This window comes from Phyllopteryx taeniolatus, chromosome 22 (genome assembly GCF_024500385.1).
Source record: "Phyllopteryx taeniolatus isolate TA_2022b chromosome 22, UOR_Ptae_1.2, whole genome shotgun sequence".
NCBI classification, from domain to species: Eukaryota; Metazoa; Chordata; class Actinopteri; order Syngnathiformes; family Syngnathidae; genus Phyllopteryx; species Phyllopteryx taeniolatus.
In genome coordinates, this window is record NC_084523.1 from 2683135 (window position 1) to 2701561 (window position 18427).

The window sequence follows — 18427 nt, forward strand, 5'->3', positions numbered from 1 at the left end:
CTTCTTGGCCCTGTGCGAAAATGTAACGGCAGCAGCAACAACTGAAATGAAGCATTTTCTATTACAGCCAATGAGTCTTTCATTATATCTTTCAAATATTTTGGTTCACGTTTCGTCGCCAAATTGTTTGAATTCCGCAACACTGGAAGGTTAATGTCCTTTTTCAGGTCACGCCACTGCTTTTCAATCGGATTGTAGTCCGGAATTTGACAAGGCCACGCCAAAACCCATTTTATTTTTTCTTGAAGCCGTTCAGAAGTTGACCTGCTGTTGTGTTTGGGATCGCGCGCTTCAGCTCGAGGTCACACGCCGACGGCCGGACACGGTCCTTCCGGATTTTCCGGTGAGGAGTAGAATTGGCGGTTCCATCAAGTCATCCAGGTGTTGAAGTACAATGGCAGCCTCAGACATGACACTACCATGACATTTGCATTTGTTTATTTTCAACATAAAAGTGGGGAAACTGTGCATAAGCAAAAATTGAGAAGGGGGCAAATCCTTTTTTCAAATCACTGTACTTCAGAACGGACGGTGGCACTCTCTCTAAGGACTCGCACTCTCACGCACGGCCTTTTCGGTCCGCGGCGCGACTCGATCGTCGATCTTCCGACGATAATGCGAGATGAGTCCCGGACTGTTTTGAAGCAGCATTGTAATTGGTTAATGAGTCGGAAAGGAAAAGCTTCTTGATCTCATTTCCAGCGCTTAATTAACCTCGGAGTCGGGATATTTCCCCCGGTGCCGGGGACGAGGCCGGGGGCGCCTCGCCCCTCCTCTACCCGCCTTTAGTGTCCTTCTCGCCCGTGTCACTCTCTCATTCCGGGCCATGTGACACCCCCGCTCATCCGGCGCGTCCTTCACGTGGCAACGCCAATTTATCGACTAAATGGAAATTTGCATACGCGCCACACGCATAAAGATGTTACGACAAAGCGATTCTCATTGAAGTCCAGAAGAAAACGTTCTAAATAGCAGCGCGGCCTATTGATCTCTGGTTCATCATCAGCCCCCTCCCAGGAGACCAGAATGACACCCGGCTTCCTTAGCGGGTTCCACTTTCATCCCGCAATGTTGTTGTGGAAAAAACGGACGCTCTGTACCAGCAGAGGGTCAGACGTTCACACAAATGTGGGATCGTGACCGGAAGCCGGCGCTTAGCCGTCGCCTCCAGCTTCAAAGCAGATCATTTACAAGTCGTGGAGCACCTCCGCACCGCTTCTCTCTTTGCCCCTCTTCCGAGTTCCAGGCGCGGGGCCATTTTTCCTTCTCAGTTGTCCGCTTCGGTCTCGCACCTTCTGCCAACTGAGCGTCCCGCCACCTCCGGCGCACTTAGCCGTACGGTCCGGGGCCTCGCCGGTTCTCAGCCCGCCACGGTCCCCGAAGGTCGAGGACGGGGAGGACTCGGATGCGACGGGAGAAGACGAAGGGCGAAATGTGTAATTACAGCCTGAATGTGCCCAAAATCTGTGTGACATTATAGCACTTTATTACAACAGCAGGCGGAGTCACACTGAAACAGGTGGTAGTTTGACATTGACGTAACGAAGGCGGGTGTTCATTTAGGTGACCTAGATTCAGCCGCTAAAACAAAGAGAAAGCGAGCGTTCCCTTTTACGAAACCATGCGCAGTGAGCCTTACGGTAAATACATTTTTGCCTCAGGGGCTGTCCAAAAATCACTGAAGTGGAGACCGCCTGGTCTATTAACTTAAAAAAAGAAAAAAAAAAAAAAAAAAAGGCTCACCCTTTTTTAATTTGATCTTGAGGAAGAAAGTAAGCCTGAAAGAGAGACAATAAATGTACCAATCAGAGTGAGTCAATCCAAAAAGGAGGACGTCTGCGTATGGGCGCTCTCTGCAGATTGGGGAAGGGAAGCCAAGCATGAGGCGAGGCGGAGCGAAACAGCGGGCGTCAAATAGGAAGAGGTATGAAATTCTCCACTTGCGGGAGCCGCAGCGGCCGGAAGACGCAAACCGAACTCCTTTAATGGGAACCTAGCCGATTGTCTGCTCCGTGTTCACTAATGGGCCACGTTAAACATAACTTATTTCTGGCCCAAAAATGAAGACTAATTGTCACACTTTTCAAGAATATTGATGGATTTGTGTCACGGCTGGGCACCGCGGCGGAGTTATCCTCTTAAGCGGGATCGCTCCAAAAACGTCATCACTTAAGGCGGCGTGACTTTTTCGATTTAAACCCTCCTCAGGGTGACGTACGAATGCGGCTCAGCGGCACGTCAAGCACGTTCATTGACGCGGACGGCGTCTCCGCTTAAGACTCGACTCGGCACCCGCTCCGGCCCGCCTCTAAAAATAGATATTTATAAACCGTAGCCCTGCCGAACGCACTTAATATTCCCCATTCGGAGAAGCGTTTAAAAAAAAAAAAAAAAAGAAATCAGCTAAATGATCGGCGGTCGTGCTCCTGACAGTGGACCCTGGCCAGCAACAGCACTTCTCCCAGGCAGCGAAGCATACATAGCAAATGCACCTCTTTAGCAATATAATAATTTGTAAAAGGCACCCACCCGGTGAGACCGAATGAATATTCGGCCTGGATATTAAGCAGAGGCATAGTTAGCGCTTAATAAACGGAGCCGCGGTACGCGGGTTCTTTTCCGGACCGTGCCAAGTGGCAGGAACTCCCGGGTACGATGAAGTGAAGGCCAACCTCGGCTTGACAGGTTTTAATAACTAATGAAAAAAAGGATTAGAGTGCTTTTGCAAAAAGAGAAGAGACCAATGAAGACTGAATAATAAGAGAAGTAAATGCGGTATCTCGCGCCTCTCGCACAAGCTCGTCGGATCGATCCGCGTCTTTTTCTCCGTCGGGGAAATTGGAACAGAAAAGTCGGTATCGTTTATCCTTGCTTTTTCTCGGCTTCCTCCAGAGTTTTCTTCAAATTGAGTTAAGACATCGGCGTCGTCGTCTCGACCCATAAATGCCTACCCTAACTACCGTTCTTGAGGATGATTCTTCCAATACCAACACTGTTTTCCAGTTTCGACAGAGTTGAGCAGTGTTTCTCAAATTTGATCATCAAAGACCCAAAATTGGGATTTGACTCGTTCCTAAAAAGTAAACATTTGCTGTCGGTCGACGGTCAATCAAATAGCTCAGAACATTTGACTCTGACCGTGAGCCACCCGTATGAAAAATGACCTGAAAAAAGACATTTTGAGAGTCAACCTAAAAGGTGATTTCAGATGAATTTGGTACTAAATTGTGGAACTATAGCAATCGCCCTACTTCGGTCCGTATCTTTTGGGTACGCGCTCTGGCTTTCTGGCAGGAGCGGGCCCTCCTACCGAGCGCCGTCGACGTACCGTACGCACGGCAACGCATTAAGCATTTCCGACGGAAGGATTACGTGGCGTACGGGTTTCCGGTGTCCGTTTGTTTTCCTGCTGTTAGGACGCCATCTGATGGAAAAATGACCTCATCCTTTAAATGTTAATAGGTTGTTCAATGCTGGTACTTTTCAAGTTTGAAAGTAAAGTTTTCTATTGAATTAATTCCTCCAGCCGACACCACGGTGTCCCGCTACATTCAGCGTCAACTCCGTTTTGAGTCGGAACGCGTTTCGCACGTTGTCACGATGCGTTTGCCAGGCGACCGGACGTTAGCATGCCGCCATACCCCAAATGCGAAAGCGTTGCGCGCATAGAGTCCTATGCGATTTACCCGGGCAATCGCTTTCAGATGGTACTAGAATTTGACCGCACATGAAAACTTTAAACGAGAGTCTACGGGTAAAGGGGGTAAAGCTCAAACCGTAAGTTGCGTCACGTAGATAAACGAATCAATTTTACACATTAACTGAAGCCTAAAGTATTTCTCCTTCTCAATATATATATTTATACATATTTAGAAAAGAAATCATTATTGAAGTTGTCCTAGCGACCCAGCCACTTTTACTGGTTACCAAGTACCAGAGGGAATGGAAGACGTCCGGCACAAGCGCAACTTTCCAAAACAGGCGATCATGCATTGGTGCTTGGTTTTTCTATTGCCGCTGTTGCCTAAGATTCACTGCACTCTGGCATGTGCTGATCTACTTGGATGAGCCACAACCAGAGAGGAATGATCACCTTGCTGCCAAAGCGTGAGAATTATCTGCACGATTCCAGGCGGGCCTAAAGACAGGCAGCTCAGATTGTCAACACCGCGAAAGATGTCAGGAATTAAACGGCTCAAACTGAAATGTACACGTGCTCATCAAACATTTGTTAATATATGTAGTTTTTGTGTAATCCTCCCACTTGACAAACATACCGCCATCCAAGTACTATACTCTTATCTCAGAATAAGCCATAAGTTTGTCAAAGCGCACGGACTTTTTGCACACCCTATCATCAATCTCAAGGTTTCAGGTACCCTCCCCCCTTGAGTCCTCGGTTCTGTTTTTGGCTCCGTCTCGATGCGGGCAGGAGGTCTCCTGACACTTACCATTCGGGTACAGCTAACTCCGCATGAATGCGACATCCCTCCCCATTAAGATCTCCATCCAGTATTTTCTTGTCCTTCCACACTGCAGTGTCCGCACGCAGCAGAGCGTACCCTAAAAGAGGTAGCGCGCATCGCCGCGGGAACCGACGGCAAATTTCACGTCCTGTCGTAGGAACGCTTAGAGTACGTCGGTTTGAGTTTGTCCTTCCGGCATGCCGATACACTACCGGCTTCTCTTCAAAGCACATACGGTTATATTATAAGGGAATTGAAACATGAGCTCCTTCAAAAAAAAAAAAAAAAAAAAACGGTGCTAAAGTTGTTGGTTTCGTACCAAAGGACAGGAAAAAACAGGCCTGCGAATAAAAACATTGCCAAATCAATTTCACGTAACTAAAGATGATTTCAAAATTGACGTATCGCCAAGTTCGTCAAGTGCAATAAAGCGGGCATATTTAGCACCGTATAATCAGGATGTTTATTACCGAGCGACGAGGGCAGAGATTTGACCGTGAATCTTAAACGGGTGTTCAAGTATCGGACACTTTGAGCTAAAAATATATTTTGACATCAAATGTTTCTGTTGGCAACATTTGAGTGGTTTATTATTTCCTCCAACACACCATGAATACCAAAAGGACATCTTTCAAGCTGCCTCACAAATATTGACTTTGATTTTCGGAACAAAAGTCAAGCAACATTGGACTGTACATCAGCTAATTTCCGTTGTCCAAAAAGCATCCGGAAGAAAGACGTTTTGATAATTTCCACGTTTGTCGTTAAGAAACTAAATTGAGCGAACACATCCAAATGAAATGCAAACGGTAGTATTAAAAAATGAGGGATTAAGGTGACTCAAGAAGCACTGTGGCATTGCTTACTAAAAGGAAACGTCTGAATGTTGACATTTGCGCGCTGGTTTTCCACGTCCTGGTATTTTACAATTTGTTTTTATTTCCATAACGCTCACCGTGAAATGAATTTGTCAGTCAGGGCACGCGAAACGGGGTCTCTCGCTCAGAGGGGAGAGGGAGCGAACAGTACAAGCTCGACAGTGGGTTCTCTACGGCCCGGGCTCAGGCGTCCCGCTTTTCCGACTATTCCCAGTCCGGGCCTATCCGTAATTTGCGGAGCCCGCCGGGGGAAGGTGGCGATCTGCAAACAATGAGCCCCGCGTCCGTGACAGATGGCCTACATCACACTCCCACCCCACCCCCGTTTGTGTAGACTTTATCCCCATCACAGAATGAATTGTGAGACCCCAAAGTTAAGGGGGCAGTGCTGAATGTAGAGGGTACGCTAAGAAAAGAGATCAATGTTGTCCTGAAGCGCAAGCCTGGATGAGAGGGATTTTCAGGGTCCTAATTAGGGACAGCTAGCTACCTCTCCGGCTGACATTTAACTGGACATACTTGATAAATGTCACAACGCTGGATACAATCACGACAAATGGATGCATCAACAACAGCTTCATAACCTTTACCGATAGTCCTGCCAGGAATTCAAATGTTGTATCCGCTCTCCCTCGCATCTCTAAACACCGCGGCCTCATAATCAACATTTTGCAGGGAGAGTGACTTTCGCTCCGCGCGTTAAGCCAAATGAAGCGGAAAGGGGGCGGCGGGGGGCGCGCGAATGCCGAATAATCTTGGCCCTCGACGGCGAGAAGGGGACCTTTTGTTAGCAATCGGAGAAAACGGAGAGCTCGTAGACGTCCCTCTTATCTTCCCAAACTTGGATGCGGACAAGCCATCGGAGGGAATCTGCTCCCGAGACGGTCGGAATCAGGCAAGCGGCAGGGTCGAGACGGACCGGTCGGTGTAACGATCGAGGGTATAAATGTCATGTATTCTAGGCTCGACTTCAGTTTTTTTTTTTTTTTTTGACACAAGCTTGAAAATAATAATAATCACCTTGACTGATTTGTAATATTTGCTTTATGTACTTTGATACTGTAATGTTCAGAATTGACTGTATTGACATCGGTGTCCGGTTGGCTAAAAAGGCACATTTCCCTTATTGTGTATTAACAGAAATGATGAGTTAATTACAGAGGTGCTTTTTTGTTCCGTGACTCAAAACACATCTGAAATCATCTTTCCCAATCACGATGCATTTAAATGCCATTCATCCGTTGTAGCCACTGAAAAAAATAGCCAATGTTTGTCCTTTGTTAAATAAATAGTAGTCTACATTCTTGTACTTTAAAAAAAAAAAACATAGTAATGACATAACTAAATGAAATGTAAACAAATGAAAGCAACATTTTTGCCACATTTGGTGCTTCAAATCAACGCGCCGCTCCCGGCCACCTTTATAAAACAGACAGTAATATTAGTGGTTCTTCACAGAGGATAGAGAGTATATGTCTGTATTGCTATTGCGCTACCGTTTGTTTAAATATCAGAATCATCTGTATTTGCCAAGGATGTCCAAAAAAACCCAAGGAATTTGTCTCCGGTCGTATGAATTGCTGAAAGGGTTATAACACCGTGACCTTGACGATAGCCCTTCCATGGCGTTTCCCAATGATCTTGGCAAGGTTACAGTATGTGGTTTTAAATCCACGTGTGCTGTGTTTTTAGTTTGACATTACATTTTAAAGGTAAGTGGCGATAGGCAGCTTCAATATTCCTAAAAGGAACACAAACAATTGTGCATGAGAAACATTAGCGATAAATGTTGAAATTGTAAATGGTCCCTTTTTTTCTTTTTCAATCTGATCCGTTCGGGTCCCATCGGAAGGCGTAAACGCTCTGTGATTAGAAGTGACATCTCGGCAAGTAGCCGAGAGTAGATGAGTTAACACGAGGCCGGTTGCAAATCAACTGACAGCAACATGACATTTATAGAACAAGGCATAAAAAAAAAGAAGAGGAAATATTTTTTTTTGCCGTTGTAGGAAATCAAGTTTAAAATGAAAAGATAAAGCACTTTTTCATTTGCAATACTTTTGTTTCAGTGAGTGATTATTTAGAAAAAGAAACCCCAAACGGTCACGTTACGGCTTCGGAAGGCGTAGCAAATGTTGTCTTTTGAAGTATGTCTTTGATATGGAGAATATGTATACATAGATTCATGTATCATCCCCTCTGCATGTAAAGTAAAATCATTCATCTGTCTAAATATAAACCCTCGATTGGTTTCAGGGATTCTTTTATCTAACACGGAGCTCTCCTCGGACCTGCGCTCCTGAGTTACCGCACCGCGCATCGCCTTACAGCAGAACGTTTGCGCGTACTCCCACGCTTCACATCACGCGGCCGTAGTTGCGCCGCGGTGGCTAATTGCCTCTCCTGAGGAATAATTAGATGACAAAAGCAAACGTAGCGGCGCTTGGGTTGCCAAAAAAACGACGTTACGTCGGGAGTACGCTCGGCCAAGCGGTGCCAGTCGTTGGCAATGGATATCTGCCAGCGGTGGCGTTAAGAGAGGACACAGCAGAGGCCATACATTGAGGCCGAAACCTCGAGAAAGACCGAATGACAATTAATTACGGCTAATTAGACGCATCTGTTATATTTACCGGGCCGACCATAAATGAAACGGTGGAGTTATTTTGAAAGAGAGAGAGAGATCTGTAAGGAACACCACGTGGGCACGCACGCGATGTACTCTAGGTGCGTCGTCGTGCGCGTCGCAGGTTATTTACCGTTAGCGTTCCAGGTGTTCAGAGCTGGGTCGCCGCACACTCCCTCCTCAGGGACGAATAATCCATTTCACTAACGAGCATAGCGGAAGGGGTGGATTCGGAGCGCATACTTAATTTGTGTTGCGATTGACCGCTACGGTGGATGGTCTTTATCGGGTTCCAGGAAATAGTCGACCTAATTTCTACTACGGTCCACCTATAGTGGACTATCAGTGTGGGGAAATTCACAATAACATTTAACTTAACTGCAAGCAAGGAGCTCCACAAGGAACTATTCTAAGCCCCTTACTGTTTGGTTGGTTTTTATTTTTTTTTGATAAATATCCAACAATGTCGGCGTTACAGATAGCAACGGTCTTCAAAATAGAGCGGTAACAACACAATTGTAGTACTAGTATTTATTTAGTACTTCTCAAAGAGAGGACTGAAAAAGTGCATTACACGGTTAAAATACAAAAAGAGTCACAAACATAGCACAAGAAGAAATCAAACCCAAAACAAATTTCCCAAAAATGTCTCCCGATCAGGACGGTCTCAGATGAAACGCCAGCACATACCACAATTTGGGGGCACGGACTCGAGGACAATGAAATTGGATCAATCAAATGCGGAGGAGCGTCACCATTGAAAATTTGTACCCAATCCTAAAATGAACAAACTAAAAAAGTAAACCCATACACTGCGGCACACTCGCATTTACGTAAACGATCAGTTTAAACGATCAGAGACCAGGTTTACCTGTCCAAATCGTACCCCGGCAAAACAAATTCAACTTAAAAGCTGAAACGCGACGCTGCGCTCCCAGTCCCGCGCGAGACACGGAGCGGCCCGATCGCCGACGAGAAGACGGCACGCCGGAGAGAGGTCAACAATCCCACAAAGCGACATTTCTTAACGACAAGCAGGGGAGCGCAAATGACTCCCAAATGTCAGCAACGGGTCTGATAGAACGCCGATTCCACTGCATAGGTAATGGGGTATTAGTTCTAAAAATGGGCTTTTGAAGCGTTCCGGCGGGGCTCGCGGCACCTAAAAGCCGTTTGGAGGGCCGGCGAACGCGGAAGATTGTTCACACCCGATGGCAATCCGGCACGCCCGCGACAATCTGCAATTGCACGTTTCAAATCAAACCGGCAGATTTCCCCAGCGTGACGACCCGCTCCCACCTCCACAGATCTCCTCTTTGTCGTTTAGCAAGTCCGACCGTGAGGGAGCTCGACAAAAGACGGCGTTGGAAATGGAATGCCGTAAGTTATTTTTTTTGGGGGGGGGGGGGTCATTTTAACCGACACGCACGGGTGAAATCCGACACCTTCTTCCTTTTCTCCTCGCTCTCCCTCGGGGAGGGAGCCCTGTTTCCAGATCGCCCCGCATGACGGATGCGCAGCGTGAGGAACGGGCCGTCCCGTGGGCCGGGGTGTCGTTTCTGGGTTAAACGGCATCCTATATCAAGCCCACGTCTACTATCGCAAGCGGGAACCCTGTTTACTGGGCCGGGAAAGCACTGCAATCCATTTCCCGTCGGGCTCTCTCAAGGAAGCGGACAAAAAAGTCGGACAGCCACACGTTCGGGGGAGGGTCCGACAGTCTCCCGGCAGCGCGTTTGCAAAAAAGAAGGCGCGACGGTACTAAATGGAAAACGTATTGAGACGGGTCACATTTGCACACGCCAGAATAAATGCAAATTCCAAGACACCGCAACTCCGCCTGTGGAATTGGTCAGGGTTGCAAGGCACTCGTGTTGCTGAATGTCATGAAAGATTCTCCTTCCGTATTTAAAGGCGCGATGGGAAAAACGATATATCCCGCTCATGATTTTCTTTGAGAAAAATCCAACGTCTTTTGATTGGACCGTTTTGAATGTTTTGGGACGCATTCTGAAAAAGAAAAGAAATGAACCAAGCTTGAATGTTGAATATGGAAAGTGAAAAGATTCCAATGTGAAACAATTATCCGTAGATGTAGATTCTGGAAATGTGGCTTTTTAATAAAAATTTTTTTACGGATGAACAAAATAATAAAAAAAAAACACCGAAATGGGTCAAAAGCAATGAAGCCTGGACCGGACGTTTTGATCGAGGCAGTGAAGTCGTACCGGGTTTGAATGGAAGAAAAGCGAGAACTGTTGTTTTGTCGTCACTCGGTCGGCAATAAGAGTCCCCGGCAACCCGGCCAAAGAAGCGCAGCGATCTGTTTCGGCAAACCTTGCAATCGGGCATATCTTGTCATTTTGCAGCGGTGTATTTGTTTGTTTGTTCTCCATAGCGGTGTATATAAAATGTAACGGCAAAACAATACATGCATTTTCTGAAGTTCCCATTTGAAAAATGTAAAAACCAAAAATGTTTGGATTTGTGCTCTGAAGGTACGCTCCAGCTCACAAGAAACCCAAACGGATGGTTGAATGGCTGGGTTTTGGAAAGTTAGAATTTGATACTCCAATACACTGAGAAATGAATCTGAAAGGGGAACACACTCGTCATGGGAAAACAGGGTATCATATCATTTTGTACACTTCAAACCACGCGTATGCTTTACGGACGACACGTGTTAAAATGTCTTTTGATTGGCTTTTGAATTTTTTGAAGGAATCACTTCCATTGTGTGGCCCTTTGCAAACGTCACGGCCAGCATTCAGCCTTTGAAGAAATGTGTTCCCTGCGGGCAAAGTCAGCCTTTGAATGTTCTGACTCAGGTACACCATACCTGTGATTTTTGCTGCCTTTTCTTTTACGCCGTTGAAGTCGTGTTCCGAAAGTTTGCAGAAAGTTTTCATTCCGATCCCACTAGCGCTGTCTTTTATCTGATACGAAACGGGAAGCTCCGGGGTGTCCATTAGACGGATCCCGGGTCTAGACTGATTGAATGCACCAATAGATGAGCAAAAGAGCCGTGAAGCGAAGATGATATTCCACTTTGCACTTTGTGTTCAATTCCAGCAAACGCGGCGCGGGGTTACCCGCGCGCCATAGGTGGACGGAGAGTCAATTAGCGGGGCTCGCGGGCAGTCTTAGCCGAGGGCCCTCCGGCGACAGTTCGCGGCGGACCGCCTCGCTACGGAGAGCCGGCGAGGGGCGAGGGGAGCTTAAATGGAATGCTAATACGAGTCGGGGCTCTCTAATTGGAACACAGCCGCCGCAGGGACCGAGTATCCTGCGAAGCGCCGTGGCGACGAGGTCGGGCGGCGACGAGGTCGGCGTTCTCTCTCCGTGCCCGGCTGGAAAATAGTTGGCCTGAAAGGTTGAGAGAGGAAACAGATTTCAACTTTGGGGAAGACTGTACTTCGGCGTTTGTACACTCATTTGGTGAACACAAAATGTTTGTAGGGAAGTGAGGACAGCTCTTCTAACAGCGATTTATTTTTGGAAGAAACGGCAGGCAGTTAAAAGTCTATCGCTGTTTTGTTAGACCTGTTAATTTGACGCGCGGTCGCTTAAACGGGGAGGCAGCTGCGCTTTTAGAAAGCTACCGTGACTGTCAGATGGATTTGATCGTATCCAACATGGGTTCATTGGATTTCTACTCGTTAGCGAAATGTTTTTTTAAAGCACGTCTGTCTTCCAGTTGTGAGGTTAGGTGTTTGAATGTCAGCTGCGATCTTCCAGCGTGGAGTTAGCCTGTTGTCCTTTCTCCACAAGTAGCGCAGCTTCGTCACACGTTCCCAAAACTAGGACTAAACGAAACCAGATCTGGCCCGTTGTATGGTTTTACACTGGCCACAAAAGCAATTGAAGTGCGTCTACTTCACGTTTGTCGCTAAAACGGTAGAATGTAATTTTGCAGACAATCTGTCCCGGGATAGGAATTTTTCCTTTTGGAGATATTCCAATGACTTTTCTTCACCAAATCCCTTCTTAGTTAGTTGGATATAACAATGAGGAAAACGTGTTTCCATACTGTACTTTGTTGAAGACAAATATTTGTGGTCCAAAAAACATTTGGTAGTGGGTAGATTTAGATAACCAAATTGCGCAAACTGCACCGGTTGTTTTTAACATTGAAGGAGACTTTGTCATTCCCAAGATGAGAGGATACAAAGCAATGCGATGAGGAACTCAGGGGCAAGTGATAAAGAAATATGTATGAAGTAAGTGACTAATGAAATGTAAAAAAGAATCAAATGTAGCCCAAAAAATCCCCCATAAATGACCAATATTTCCAAAAGATTTAGCAACATTAATAGTATAGAAAGAATAAAAGTGAGTACTTTAAAATGTTTGTTTGCCCCCCAAGTTTAGTCCAAGTAATGACCAGTCTTACCAGAAAAATTGTAGTATTGAAACATTTGAAATGTGGTTAAAAAATCTTCAATATACTTGAAGACCAATGACCAACGGTTTCCCCCCCGCGGGCCGCGCTAATCGTTTGGCGCGTATTTGCGTATACAGCGCTCGACTAAACGTCACGACCGGCTTCGGCGGTGACCCGCGCGGGCCCCTCGGCGAAACGAACAGATGAGGGTAATTCATCACGCCGCTCGGACAGGGAGCCCGCCGTCGTTAGCGGACGATGAGGACGACGCTGGCAGCGATGACATTTTCCGCCGTCACTCGATCGTTTTTAAGGCCGGCGAGGCCTTCTCCGCCGGCTTCAACACACTCTGTCGTACGCTTACGGAGGCGCAGGGAGAACATGCAAAATCCACGGACGCAGTAGAGTGTGTTTCCAGGTTGAAACCACGACCTTGAGAACAGCGAGGCAGATGTTTGGATCGCTGCCGCCCCAATCATTTCCGCGTGGGAAAAAGGGATTTATTCACGATTCCCGCACGAGTCATCCATGAAGTTTCACACATCTAGCCAAGAAAACATGTAATGCAAGGTATTCAATCCATCTCTATCTCCAAACGTGTTGAAGGTCATTGCGACATTACACCGGTCTGGCCAAAACTCTCCGGTTTGCCGATCCTACTCAGAAGGTAAACATTTTGCCGTCGTCGGGGTAATTACGTCCGAGCGCAAGTTTCCAAAGTGCGAATGAATTAGCGCGATAACGCAGCTTCCAATTCCCTTGAGAGATTAGAGTTTTCAACCAATAAGCTGGCGGAGCAACCTATCGGCCACCAAGCGATCTCCGCAGACACTGTTAAACGTACGCGCCATCGTAGCGCTCGGAACGGCCGCGTCTGACTGACGTCGCTGCCAAATAACGGCTTTTATGACACGTCTAATTGTTTTTGGTGTAAAAACGGCGCCGTCTGCTATGCGTTCCCTGCGGGTGTTTGTGTTATCGACCATTTTTGAGCAATAAGGCCGGCCGAATAGATTATCGTAACGCACAACGGCGGAAGGTGTTCCGAAGCCGAACTATAGCTTTGTAATATTCACACGATTTCTCCGAGCGGGTCAAAAGGCCCGGCAGTCGGTGCCGGATAATGCGGTCGGGCGGGAAGTAATCTTTAGGACTCTGCACGAAAGCCAGGGAACGGACGCGCCCGGTAAAGCAAAGTCCCCGGAAGCTCGTTGGCCATGTGTTAAAAGCGGCGGTCGATGTCATTAAAGTTGAGTCAGTTAACGACTTTTACGTTATCCAGTGATTTCCGGCAATGTTTTGTGACCCTTTCACTCATCACGAGACAGCATGATGGTATCGCCTTAATAATTGAAGGCCAGCAGAAGGTACCCGGGAGCGTGAGGACAAACAACTCCGCTAACCGGGAACGGATCGGCAGTGGGATCGCAAGAGACCGTTCCCAAGTTCCGTCGATCAGACAATCCAATCGGGAAGCTACCGAGGCCGACGGCGCACCCGTTTCATTGTAGCGCGAGACACGACCGGACCGGCGGCGGGTAGTTGGCCCTCGCGCCAGTTTGATAAAAGTGTTCTCGGAGAGGTCGGCGGGCTTTGAGCTCGACTAGGTTGCGTCGAGGCTCGGTAGGATCTGGCAAGGCCGCCGCTTAATCCAAAATATGTTGCGTGGCTTCAATAAAAATGAAAAAGTTTGTCAATCTTTGTCATATATTTGTGTTCAACTTTATCACGTTGACTTGGAGAATATGTATTTTTGCCCATATATATATATATATATTTTTTTTTGTAAGTAGCAAAGTTATATAGTATGAAGAAAATGTCTCCTTAGGGGAGAAAATGTATGTTTTATTTAACATTGGTCGTCTGAATGTCTTGTGAATGATTTTGTTTTGGTCAGTCTGGGTTTTCCCGGTTGTGATTCTAACGTCGTTGGCCGAATGATATCATCAATTGTCATGGACGACACGCCAATAAATAAGGGGAATGGGGCTTTTGGGTGACATTTCAGGATCAACCTAAAATGCACTCCAAACTTTGAAGTTGAAGTTAATTTGCCATTGTCTGTACTTTTGATGCAAGTTTGTGTTCTCTAAGGAGTTGTCGAATAGCAAAATTGCAAACGGGCGTTGGCGCTTGTAGATTTCAGCGACATGGCCACGTTGCGACGCAAGAGTCACAGAAGCGGACGTCCTTTGAAATCTGAAGGCTTCAAACACCCGTTGTCAGTTTTGCTCTGGAGCTCCTCAGACACACGTCTTCACGGACGCAGAGTCCGGCATCCTCAAAGAAAGCCGTTAATGTTGGAACGGCTTCGCTTTCACCGTCATCAAAGCGGCCGGACCCAGAATACGTGGAAGAATTGTCATTTCTGACCCGGTCTTTTAGGGATAGTGTAAACGGGGGGCTGCAGGAAAGGCGAACGTTACCCTAACGCACAAAAACGCGCGATGTATAATCCGCCAAAGAAACCCCACCGACCCTCATCCGAGCGGTGCAAACGATTTCCTATATTGCTGTAGGTCTACAGCAGAAGGACAATAGTCCAGATCCCTGGACTCTGCTATTGTGACCTGATAGTTTGTGGGGTTAGCTCTAAGTGGAACCCTAATCAAGGTGGATAGCTTGAGACCAAATGAAGGCAGAGGGAGGTGTATATATATATATATATAGAATTTGTTTTCCCTAATAAAGCCTTTTTATACATGGTATTTGTTTGATTTCCCCAAAAATGGCATAGTACACTTAATTTTTTCTTTAATCATGTAAGAGAACGTTGCCCCCGTAGACACCTGACTTTTGCATATGCTTTACATATGGACATGCTTGTTTTATTAGCAATGGATCAAGTCACAGGATCCTCATCCTGGCCCAAATGCCGCTGTATAGTTGAATTAGATTCCTGCCAAAAAGTCCAACAGAAAATGACTTATTTTTATCCCCCCTTTCAAAGAAGGCTATATTCTGGCCATGCCCACCCCCCTCCCCCTCCCAACAGTAGCTTATGTGTGTATTTAGTTGTTCCAAAAAAGAACTCCTATTTAGCTTGTAACTCTCTGGGGCTTTTTCAGATGACGACCGAGGCTCAGGACGTGCGACACTGAGATGATTCCTCAAGACCCATTCTGTGTGGGATTTGGGAAGCCTCTGGAGTTCTCCACGGAGGTTCACCAGCCTGGACTCGTGAAGAGATGAAAAGGGTAACGTGTCGTCCGGTTGACATTGCGGAATAAAAGGATGTGATGCTGTGCTGTAAATGAGCTGTTCAGTCAGTGTTATGGAGCGGTGAGACTTGTACACATTAGGAAATGAAGTGTCATTGTAAACGTGACATAGTTTTCAGATGAATGCAATATGCTTCCTGAAATGAGAGGGTAATTATCTGAAAAAGATAATTGGCATAACGACCGACCGTTACATATCAAGAGAAATGACAGCTTAGTGTCTTCAAATAAAAGGAATTGAAAAGCGGCCGGGCCTTTGAGTCATATCGGTGCGCGTCAGCCGAATGTATAGACAAGACGATGGAGATCGCAGGCTCAACCGCACTTGTTAACTCGTAGAGATATCAGTTATTAATACATTTAGAATCCAATTTGTTTTGGCCTTATCCGTAACACAGGTCTTGAACTTGTTGACAAGGTGCCGACTTGCTTTTTCCTAATCAACACGCCAACGAAGACTTGTGGGATTGTTGCAGTTGTTTATTTTGATCAGTAACTTTTTGAAAGCTATTTAGCCATGATCTTCAGGTGACGACATCATCCAAAACACTGGCACAATGTTACGGGGTAGCGCTTGTAATGTTAAATGTGCATCAGCTTGCATTGTAGGAAACCTCAGCGCTCACGATCCAGAGGTATATTTCAATCCAAGTTCCAAACATAGTTGTTAAAGTTGAAACAGAGCTATATTCAACTCATAATTCAGGGCGCAAACGCCTGTCGTTTGAGAGGATGTTTAGACGTTACACGTATGCACAAAATGTAGTACTCCCAAAGTTGTGGGTTTGATTTCACGTTGCTTCAACATTTGTTACGCGGTGATGATGAGCTCACTTTTGTCTGGACAAAGGATGTCATTTGGGCTTCTACTCATCATAATTGTCATTTGTTGCAGTTTGTCGTGCGGAAGCCGAAGGGTCTCATGATGTCGTTCCTGGAAATGCCTCACCTGTGGACAAACACCAACGTGAGTCATTGTGCTGCTGTGAACTTAAATTGTACCCTACACAATAAAGTTCCTGTGGAACCGCCAATGGAGTGTTGTGTAATGTTGGTATTTTCAATGTTCAGCTGGAATGTTTTTTGTTAATGGTGACTCGCATGTGTTTTGAGCCTTTGCTCTTCCAGGTTGCTTCAGGTTTGTGGTGTCAAATAATATTGCCCAATGTTTTGAGTTCCCCAGTCTGAACTTGAGCTTTGAAGCCATCCAAGCTGGTCAACATGTGGAAACTTCATTCCTAAGTTTTAGTCTACAAGACTTGGAGTATCAACTGGCTGAAATTCTTTTTGGTGGTGTCTAAACTTGATTCCCAAGTTTGACTCTACAAGACTCGGAGTATCAACTGGCTGAAATGTTTTTTTGGTAATGTTAACATTGCACCATGTCTAAACTTCATTCCCAAATTTATCACCTGGCTTAAATGTTAACATTGCACCATGTCTAAACTTCATTCCCAAATTTTTATCTACAAGACTTGGTGTATCACCTGGCCTAAATGTTTATTTTATTAATGTACAATGTCTAAACTTGATTCCCAAGTTTGACTCATCAAGACTTTGTGTATCACCATGTCTAAACTTCATTCCCAAATTTTTATCTACAAGACTTGGTGTATCAACTGGCCTAAATGTTTTTTTGTAATGTTAACATTGTACCATGTCTAAACTTAATTCCCACCTTTTAATCTACATGACTTGGTGTATCACCTGGCCTAAATGTTTATTGTATTAATGTACAATGTCTAAACTTGATTCCCAAGTTTGACTCATCAAGACTTTGTGTATCACCATGTCTAAACTTCATTCCCAAATTTTTATCTACAAGACTTGGTGTATCAACTGGCCTAAATGTTTTTTTGTAATGTTAACATTGTACCATGTCTAAACTTAATTCCCACCTTTTAATCTACATGACTTGGTGTATCACCTGGCCTAAATGTTTTTTGTATTAATGTACAATGTCCAAGTTTGAGTCATCAAGACTTTGTGTATCACCATGTCTAAACTTAATTCCCAAATTTTAATCTACATGACTTGGTGTATCACCTGGCCTAAATGTTTTTTGTATTAATGTACAATGTCCAAACTTGATTCCCAAGTTTGACTCATCACGACTTTGTATCACCACATCTAAGTTTGACTCAAGACTTGGTGCATCAACTGGCCCAAGTGTTAGACTCCACATCATGACAAGACTTGGTGCATCAACTGGCCCAAGTCTTTTATGTAATGCTAATGTATGATTCAAGTGTTAGACTCCACATCATGACAAGACTCGGTGTATCAACTGGCCCAAGTGTTAGACTCCACATCATGACAAGACTCGGTGTATCACCTGGCCCAAGTCTGTGATTCAGATGTCTAACCTTTATTCCCAAGTGTAAGACTGACCAATGTCATTCATTGTTTGTTGTGTAATAAACATTCTCTGCAACCACCCATGTCGTCTTGAATGTGTCTAAGTCATGTTGGACTCGTGCGATAAGAGTCTAGCGTGTGTAGGGTGCTATCTTTCGTCTAAGTCTAAGTCTAAGTCGACTTAGACTTAGACTTAGACTTAGACTTAGACTTAGACTTAGACTTAGACTTAGACTTAGACTTAGACTTAGACTTAGACTTAGACTTAGACTTAGACTTAGACTTAGACTTAGACGTCTTCGAGGGTCCAAAGCAACAAAAAGGGAGGGAGGGAGGCACAGAATTTCTTTTTTCCAAAAAACTTTATTAAAAAAAACAAACATTGCAAATGACAAGGATGCAGTTTGCAACCATGTCATTTACTCACCCGTCTTCGGCGTGATGAGTTGGAGGACCGTTGGGCAAACGACAGCATGTAGACCTGCAAAACAAAA

General features: G+C 45.5%; 1 protein-coding gene across 6 annotated transcripts in view; it reads left to right on the forward strand.

Moving 5' to 3' along the window:
• The window catches only part of brd1a (bromodomain containing 1a), a 114442-nt gene extending 96898 nt beyond the window's left edge, over positions 1-17544 (forward strand). For all 6 annotated transcript variants that reach the window (XR_009786318.1, XR_009786321.1, XR_009786319.1 and 3 more), the window contains 2 exons: positions 15423-15551; positions 16471-17544. The gene's annotated coding sequence lies outside the window, so the exon portion shown is untranslated. The remainder of the gene's footprint in view (positions 1-15422; positions 15552-16470) is intronic.
• Positions 17545-18427: the final 883 nt, after the last annotated feature.